This window comes from Hyperolius riggenbachi, chromosome 3 (assembly GCF_040937935.1).
Source record: "Hyperolius riggenbachi isolate aHypRig1 chromosome 3, aHypRig1.pri, whole genome shotgun sequence".
Classification (NCBI taxonomy): domain Eukaryota; kingdom Metazoa; phylum Chordata; class Amphibia; order Anura; family Hyperoliidae; genus Hyperolius; species Hyperolius riggenbachi.
In genome coordinates, this window is record NC_090648.1 from 121,906,205 (window position 1) to 121,915,010 (window position 8,806).

Below are 8,806 nucleotides of genomic sequence, written 5' to 3' on the forward strand. Positions count from 1 at the left end.
TTGCAGCAAATGAACGTACTTCTTTTCCTTGTGTTGTGCCATGGATTTTGCAGGTGATATAGCTCTTGCCAGCTTCCTCCACTGCTCTTCAACAAGCAAAAGCATTGGTCTCATTCTTTTTGGTCCTCACTCAAAACAAGCTTCCCTTGTTGGGCAATGACAGCTCCTGCGTGTAGCAGTGGCATACTGGCACCCTTTGGCTTGAATGTTTTGGGTCATAGGAGAAAGGTGATTAAAGGAAGCAAAAGGGCAACTATCTCTGCTCCAGGTGAGGCTCGAACTCACAACCTCGGCATTGCTCAGCAGATACTGTCTTATAAGTACCGCACGCTAACCGATTGCGCCACTGGAGCTCCGTTGCTGCTGTTGGGGAGGTGCCTTTATCACCAGGACACTTGGCCTGTGATGCGTAACTCGTTAGAATGAAGCACATGTCATAAATCTTTATAAGACCAAGTCAATTGTTTGTTAAGAAGAAAACCGGTAGAAGACAGGGAGCGTTTGTCCAAATCAGCAAGCCAAGGTGACTATTAAGATCATCTCCATAGAGGTGAGTGGACTTCAATGGAGGCTTGACACAGACTAGGAGCACACAATCACACTTTTTTTGTGGTGGTGAGAGAATAGGCCATGAGAGCAGGCTTTGAAAGCCATGAATACCTCTGAAAAGGTGTGAGATCATTCTGGTCTGCTGCTAAATGTGCATGTTCCTACTGCATATAAGGCGATAATAAGGAAAAGCACACCAATCTCAAGTCATGTTTTATCCCCAGCAGGTGCCACTCCTCCAGAGTCGCAATGCAGTCGGCTGAGTTGGGCAGACTACACATGCAGGCATGATGCAGGGAATCCCTGGGGTATTTACTGGGCAAGGCGTATCTTACACACAGCACCCAAAATGACAGATTGAATTTATTATTATAGAAGATATAAATATATATGACAGCAGAGCCGGCCAATTGAGATGTTCACAATTGCGCGTTGCATCTAGCTTTGAAATGGGTCCGTGAAAATCAGCAGGAAGTGCATTTTGAAGGTGGATTTGCTATGATTTTCCATAGTGTGGTGACATGATAGTGACTTTACATTTCTTTGACCTTTTGTAACGAGATGTGGGATACCCATTGAAAGCCTTGTCGAATTTCAAGTGGACCTGAACTCAGAACGTCCTTTCTGCTCTAAAAGATACGCAACAGCATAACAACCTTTAAACAAGAAACATTTCTTTGTTACAGCTAATAGAAATCCTAAGATAAATCTGCACTGTTTCTACTTCCTGACTGATGGAAGCAGACATATTGTTAACAGCCTGTGCTTTCAAATGAGCTTATCTGCCATTGGCAGTCATGTGACCCAGGGTGATCACCACAACTAGTGATTAGACACAAATGAGGGGGACAGGCTAAAGTCTCTAAATACATACACAGGGTGCATTTCTCTATGTTCTCCTTCTTTCCTGTGCAAGAGTTCTGGTCCACTTTAAAAGCCTTTGGCAGCCATGAGAATCCAAGTCATTTGTATCAGAGTACAATGTGTGTTGGTATGCTACATGTAAGGGCCAAAGAAGGAATGTGCCACCCCAGATGGGACTCGAACCCACAATCCCTGGCTTAGGAGGCCAGTGCCTTATCCATTAGGCCACTGGGGCATGCTGTAGAAGTGCAGCAAGTAGGCTTTTGCTCCACAGAGACTGCACAATGCCTCTTGCAGCAAATGAGTTGCAAATGGACGTACTTCTTTTCCTTGTGTTGTGCCATGGATTTTGCAGGTGATATAGCTCTTGCCAGCTTCCTCCACTGCTCTTCAACAAGCAAAAGCATTGGTCTCATTCTTTTTGGTCCTCACTCAAAACAAGCTTCCCTTGTTGGGCAATGACAGCTCCTGCGTGTAGCAGTGGCATACTGGCACCCTTTGGCTTGAATGTTTTGGGTCATAGGAGAAAGGTGATTAAAGGAAGCAAAAGGGCAACTATCTCTGCTCCAGGTGAGGCTCGAACTCACAACCTCGGCATTGCTCAACAGATACTGTCTTATAAGTACCGCGCGCTAACCAATTGCGCCACTGGAGCTCCGTTGCTGCTGTTGGGGAGGTGCCTTTATCACCAGGACACTTGGCCTGTGATGCGTAACTCGTTAAAATGAAGCACATGTCATAAATCTTTATAAGACCAAGTCAATTGTTTGTTAAGAAGAAAACCGGTAGAAGACAGGGAGCGTTTGTCCAAATCAGCAAGCCAAGGTGACTATTAAGATCATCTCCATAGAGGTGAGTGGACTTCAATGGAGGCTTGACACAGACTAGGAGCACACAATCACACTTTTTTTGTGGTGGTGAGAGAATAGGCCATGAGAGCAGGCTTTGAAAGCCATGAATACCTCTGAAAAGGTGTGAGATCATTCTGGTCTGCTGCTAAATGTGCATGTTCCTACTGCATATAAGGCGATAATAAGGAAAAGCACACCTATCTCAAGTCATGTTTTATCCCCAGCAGGTGCCACTCCTCCAGAGTCGCAATGCAGTCGGCTGAGTCGGGCAGACTACACATGCAGGCATGATGCAGGGAATCCCTGGGGTATTTACTGGGCAAGGCGTATCTTACACACAGCACCCAAAATGACAGATTGAATTTATTATTATAGAAGATATAAATATATATGACAGCAGAGCCGGCCAATTGAGATGTTCACAATTGCGCGTTGCATCTAGCTTTGAAGTGGGTCCGTGAAAATCAGCAGGAAGTGCATTTTGAAGGTGGATTTGCTATGATTTTCCATAGTGTGGTGACATGATAGTGACTTTACATTTCTTTGACCTTTTGTAATGAGATGTGGGATACCCATTGAAAGCCTTGTCGAATTTCAAGTGGACCTGAACTCAGAACGTCCTTTCTGCTCTAAAAGATACGCAACAGCATAACAACCTTTAAACAAGAAACATTTCTTTGTTACAGCTAATAGAAATCCTAAGATAAATCTGCACTGTTTCTACTTCCTGACTGATGGAAGCAGACATATTGTTAACAGGCTGTGCTTTCAAATGAGCTTATCTGCCATTGGCAGTCATGTGACCCAGGGTGATCACCACAACTAGTGATTAGACACAAATGAGGGGGACAGGCTAAAGTCTCTAAATACATACACAGGGTGCATTTCTCTATTTTCTCCTTCTTTCCTGTGCAAGAGTTCTGGTCCACTTTAAAAGCCTTTGGCAGCCATGAGAATCCAAGTCATTTGTATCAGAGTACAATGTGTGTTGGTATGCTACATGTAAGGGCCAAAGAAGGAATGTGCCACCCCAGATGGGACTTGAACCCACAATCCCTGGCTTAGGAGGCCAGTGCCTTATCCATTAGGCCACTGGGGCATGCTGTAGAAGTGCAGCAAGTAGGCTTTTGCTCCACAGAGACTGCACAATGCCTCTTGCAGCAAATGAGTTGCAAATGGACGTACTTCTTTTCCTTGTGTTGTGCCATGGATTTTGCAGGTGATATAGCTCTTGCCAGCTTCCTCCACTGCTCTTCAACAAGCAAAAGCATTGGTCTCATTCTTTTTGGTCCTCACTCAAAACAAGCTTCCCTTGTTGGGCAATGACAGCTCCTGCGTGTAGCAGTGGCATACTGGCACCCTTTGGCTTGAATGTTTTGGGTCATAGGAGAAAGGTGATTAAAGGAAGCAAAAGGGCAACTATCTCTGCTCCAGGTGAGGCTCGAACTCACAACCTCGGCATTGCTCAACAGATACTGTCTTATAAGTACCGCACGCTAACCGATTGCGCCACTGGAGCTCCGTTGCTGCTGTTGGGGAGGTGCCTTTATCACCAGGACACTTGGCCTGTGATGCGTAACTCGTTAAAATGAAGCACATGTCATAAATCTTTATAAGACCAAGTCAATTGTTTGTTAAGAAGAAAACCGGTAGAAGACAGGGAGCGTTTGTCCAAATCAGCAAGCCAAGGTGACTATTAAGATCATCTCCATAGAGGTGAGTGGACTTCAATGGAGGCTTGACACAGACTAGGAGCACACAATCACACTTTTTTTGTGGTGGTGAGAGAATAGGCCATGAGAGCAGGCTTTGAAAGCCATGAATACCTCTGAAAAGGTGTGAGATCATTCTGGTCTGCTGCTAAATGTGCATGTTCCTACTGCATATAAGGCGATAATAAGGAAAAGCACACCTATCTCAAGTCATGTTTTATCCCCAGCAGGTGCCACTCCTCCAGAGTCGCAATGCAGTCGGCTGAGTTGGGCAGACTACACATGCAGGCATGATGCAGGGAATCCCTGGGGTATTTACTGGGCAAGGCGTATCTTACACACAGCACCCAAAATGACAGATTGAATTTATTATTATAGAAGATATAAATATATATGACAGCAGAGCCGGCCAATTGAGATGTTCACAATTGCGCGTTGCATCTAGCTTTGAAATGGGTCCGTGAAAATCAGCAGGAAGTGCATTTTGAAGGTGGATTTGCTATGATTTTCCATAGTGTGGTGACATGATAGTGACTTTACATTTCTTTGACCTTTTGTAACGAGATGTGGGATACCCATTGAAAGCCTTGTCGAATTTCAAGTGGACCTGAACTCAGAACGTCCTTTCTGCTCTAAAAGATACGCAACAGCATAACAACCTTTAAACAAGAAACATTTCTTTGTTACAGCTAATAGAAATCCTAAGATAAATCTGCACTGTTTCTACTTCCTGACTGATGGAAGCAGACATATTGTTAACAGCCTGTGCTTTCAAATGAGCTTATCTGCCATTGGCAGTCATGTGACCCAGGGTGATCACCACAACTAGTGATTAGACACAAATGAGGGGGACAGGCTAAAGTCTCTAAATACATACACAGGGTGCATTTCTCTATGTTCTCCTTCTTTCCTGTGCAAGAGTTCTGGTCCACTTTAAAAGCCTTTGGCAGCCATGAGAATCCAAGTCATTTGTATCAGAGTACAATGTGTGTTGGTATGCTACATGTAAGGGCCAAAGAAGGAATGTGCCACCCCAGATCGGACTCGAACCCACAATCCCTGGCTTAGGAGGCTAGTGCCTTATCCATTAGGCCACTGGGGCATCCTGTAGAAGTGCAGCAAGTAGGCTTTTGCTCCACAGAGACTGCACAATGCCTCTTGCAGCAAATGAGTTGCAAATGGACGTACTTCTTTTCCTTGTGTTGTGCCATGGATTTTGCAGGTGATATAGCTCTTGCCAGCTTCCTCCACTGCTCTTCAACAAGCAAAAGCATTGGTCTCATTCTTTTTGGTCCTCACTCAAAACAAGCTTCCCTTGTTGGGCAATGACAGCTCCTGCGTGTAGCAGTGGCATACTGGCACCCTTTGGCTTGAATGTTTTGGGTCATAGGAGAAAGGTGATTAAAGGAAGCAAAAGGGCAACTATCTCTGCTCCAGGTGAGGCTCGAACTCACAACCTCGGCATTGCTCAATAGAGTTGGGCCGAACCTCCGATTTTAGGTTCGCGAACCGGGTTCGCGAACTTCCGCAAAAGGTTCGGTTCGCCGTAAAGTTCGCGAACCGCAATAGACTTCAATGGGGATGCGAACTTTGAAAAAAAAAAATAATTATGCTGGCCACAAAAGTGATGGAAAAGATGTTTCAAGGGGTCTAACACCTGGAGGGGGGCATGGCGGAGTGGGATACACGCCAAAAGTCCCCAGGAAAAATCTGGATTTGACGCAAAGCAGCGTTTTAAGGGCAGAAATCACATTGAATGCTAAATGACAGGCCTAAAGTGCTTTAAAACATCTTGCATGTGTATACATCAATCAGGTAGTGTAATTAAGGTACTGCTGGTGGGTGGGTTCACAGAACAGGTATGCAGTGGCAGGATCACTGAACAGGTATGCAGTGGTGGTGGGTGGGTTCACAGAACAGGTATGCAGTGGCAGGATCACTGAACAGGTATGCAGTGGTGGTGGGTGGGTTCACAGAACAGGTATGCAGTGGCAGGATCACTGAACAGGTATGCAGTGGTGGTGGGTGGGTTCACAGAACAGGTATGCAGTGGCAGGATCACTGAACAGGTATGCAGTGGTGGGTGGGTTCACAGAACAGGTATGCAGTGGCAGGATCACTGAACAGGTATGCAGTGGTGGTGGGTGGGTTCACAGAACAGGTATGCAGTGGCAGGATCACTGAACAGGTATGCAGTGGTGGGTGGGTTCACAGAACAGGTATGCAGTGGCAGGATCACTGAACAGGTATGCAGTGGTGGTGGGTGGGTTCACAGAACAGGTATGCAGTGGCAGGATCACTGAACAGGTATGCAGTGGTGGTGGGTGGGTTCACAGAACAGGTATGCAGTGGCAGGATCACTGAACAGGTATGCAGTGGTGGTGGGTGGGTTCACAGAACAGGTATGCAGTGGCAGGATCACTGAACAGGTATGCAGTGGTGGTGGGTGGGTTCACAGAACAGGTATGCAGTGGCAGCAGGATCACTGAACAGGTATGCAGCCAGGAAAAGCTAAGCCTAACTAATCTTTCCCTATGAGAGACAGCAGCTCGCCCTACTCTCTCTAATGCAGGCACACGAGTGGCCGTAATGGCCGCCGCTGCCTGCCTTATATAAGGGGGGTGGGGCTCCAGGGGCTAGTGTAGCCTAATTGGCTACACTGGGCCTGCTGACTGTGATGTAGAGGGTCAAAGTTGACCCTCATAGTGCATTGTGGGGCGAACCGAACTTCCGGAAACGTTCGCCTCCCGCAGGCAAACGCGAACCACCTAAGTTCGCCGGGAACCGTTCGCCGGCGAACCGTTCGGCCCATCTCTATTGCTCAACAGATACTGTCTTATAAGTAGTGTTGGGCGAACAGTGTTCGCCACTGTTCGGGTTCTGCAGAACATCACCCTGTTCGGGTGATGTTCGAGTTCGGCCGAACACCTGACGGTGCTCGGCCAAACCGTTCGGCCATATGGCCGAACTAAGAGCGCATGGCCGAACGTTCCCCGAACGTTCGGCTAGCGCTGTGATTGGCCGAACGGGTCACGTGGTTCGGACCCGAACGCGCTCTGATTGGCCGAACGGTCACGTGGTTCGGGTAAATAAATACCCGAACCACGTCATATCTCCGCCATTTGTCTGTGGGTTTAGCTTTGGGTAGGCAGGCAGGGTAGTTCGCGCTCCAGCCACGCTAGCCAGGGTCCCCCCTGTCATTGTGTCACTGCTGGGAACAGTAGTACACCGCTTGCTCAGCCACACTATATAGCATTCTGTTTACTGCCACTCTGTGTACCTCGCTCAGCCACACTATATAGCATTCTGTTTACTGCCACTCTGTGTCTGCTGGGAATAGTAGTACACCGCTTGCTCAGCCACACTATATAGCATTCTGTTTACTGCCACTCTGTGTACCTCGCTCAGCCACACTATATAGCATTCTGTTTACTGCCACTCTGTGTCTGCTGGGAATAGTGGTACACCGCTCGCTCAGCCACACTATATAGCATTCTGTTCACTGTTCTGTGTCTGCTTGGAATAGTGGTACACCGCTCGCTCAGCCACACTATATAGCATTCTGTTTACTGTTCTGTGTCTGCTGGGAATAGTGGTACACCGCTCGCTCAGCCACACTATATAGCATTCTGTTTACTGTTCTGTGTCTGCTGGGAATAGTGGTACACCGCTCGCTCAGCCACACTATATAGCATTCTGTGCACTGTTCTGTGTCTGCTGGGAATAGTGGTACACCGCTCGCTCAGCCACACTATATAGCATTCTGTTCACTGTTCTGTGTCTGCTGGGAATAGTGGTACACCGCTCGCTCAGCCACACTATATAGCATTCTGTTTACTGTTCTGTGTCTGCTGGGAATAGTGGTACACCGCTCGCTCATCCACACTATATAGCATTCTGTTCACTGTTCTGTGTCTGCTGGGAATAGTGGTACACCGCCCGCTCAGCCACACTATATAGCATTCTGTTCACTGTTCTGTGTCTGCTGGGAATAGTGGTACACCGCTCGCTCAGCCACACTATATAGCATTCTGTTCACTGTTCTGTGTCTGCTGGGAACAGTAGTACACCGCTCGCTCAGCCAGAGTATATAGCATTGTGTTTACTGCCACTCTGTGTACACCGCTCAGCCAGACTATATACCATTGTTTACTGACACTCTGTGTACACCGCTCAGCCAGACTATATACCATTGTTTACTGACACTCTGTGTACACCGCTCAGCCAGACTATATACCATTGTTTACTGCCACTCTGATTCTGCTGGGAACAGTAGTACACCGCTCGCTCAGCCAGACTATATAGCATTGTGTTTACTGCCACTCTGTGTACACCGCTCAGCCAGACTATATACCATTGTTTACTGACACTCTGTGTACACCGCTCAGCCAGACTATATACCATTGTTTACTGACACTCTGTGTACACCGCTCAGCCAGACTATATACCATTGTTTACTGCCACTCTGATTCTGCTGGGAACAGTAGTACACCGCTCGCTCAGCCAGACTATATACCATTGTTTACTGACACTATATAGCAGACTATATAGCATTGTGTGTACACCGCTCAGCCAGACTATATACCATTGTTTACTGACACTCTGTGTACACCGCTCAGCCAGACTATATACCATTGTTTACTGCCACTCTGATTCTGCTGGGAACAGTAGTACACCGCTCGCTCAGCCAGACTATATACCATTGTTTACTGACACTCTGTGTACACCGCTCAGCCAGACTATATACCATTGTTTACTGCCACTCTGATTCTGCTGGGAACAGTAGTACACCGCTCGCTCAGCCAGACTATATAGCATTGTGTTTACTGC

General features: G+C 47.0%; 5 non-coding genes across 5 annotated transcripts; all 5 read right to left on the bottom strand.

The window, feature by feature from the left end:
* Nucleotides 1-260: 260 nt before the first annotated feature.
* TRNAI-UAU (transfer RNA isoleucine (anticodon UAU)) lies at nucleotides 261-353 on the bottom strand. Its single transcript is given in 2 exon segments — nucleotides 261-296; nucleotides 316-353. It is a non-coding gene; the product is annotated as a tRNA-Ile (tRNA).
* Nucleotides 354-1,575: 1,222 nt separating this feature from the next.
* On the bottom strand, nucleotides 1,576-1,648 carry TRNAR-CCU (transfer RNA arginine (anticodon CCU)). Its single transcript has one exon. It is a non-coding gene; the product is annotated as a tRNA-Arg (tRNA).
* Nucleotides 1,649-1,975: 327 nt separating this feature from the next.
* TRNAI-UAU (transfer RNA isoleucine (anticodon UAU)) lies at nucleotides 1,976-2,068 on the bottom strand. Its single transcript is given in 2 exon segments — nucleotides 1,976-2,011; nucleotides 2,031-2,068. It is a non-coding gene; the product is annotated as a tRNA-Ile (tRNA).
* Nucleotides 2,069-3,290: 1,222 nt separating this feature from the next.
* Nucleotides 3,291-3,363, bottom strand: TRNAR-CCU (transfer RNA arginine (anticodon CCU)). The gene has a single exon. It is a non-coding gene; the product is annotated as a tRNA-Arg (tRNA).
* A 327-nt stretch (nucleotides 3,364-3,690) lies between these two features.
* On the bottom strand, nucleotides 3,691-3,783 carry TRNAI-UAU (transfer RNA isoleucine (anticodon UAU)). The gene is given in 2 exon segments: nucleotides 3,691-3,726; nucleotides 3,746-3,783. It is a non-coding gene; the product is annotated as a tRNA-Ile (tRNA).
* Between the last annotated feature and the right edge of the window lie 5,023 nt (nucleotides 3,784-8,806).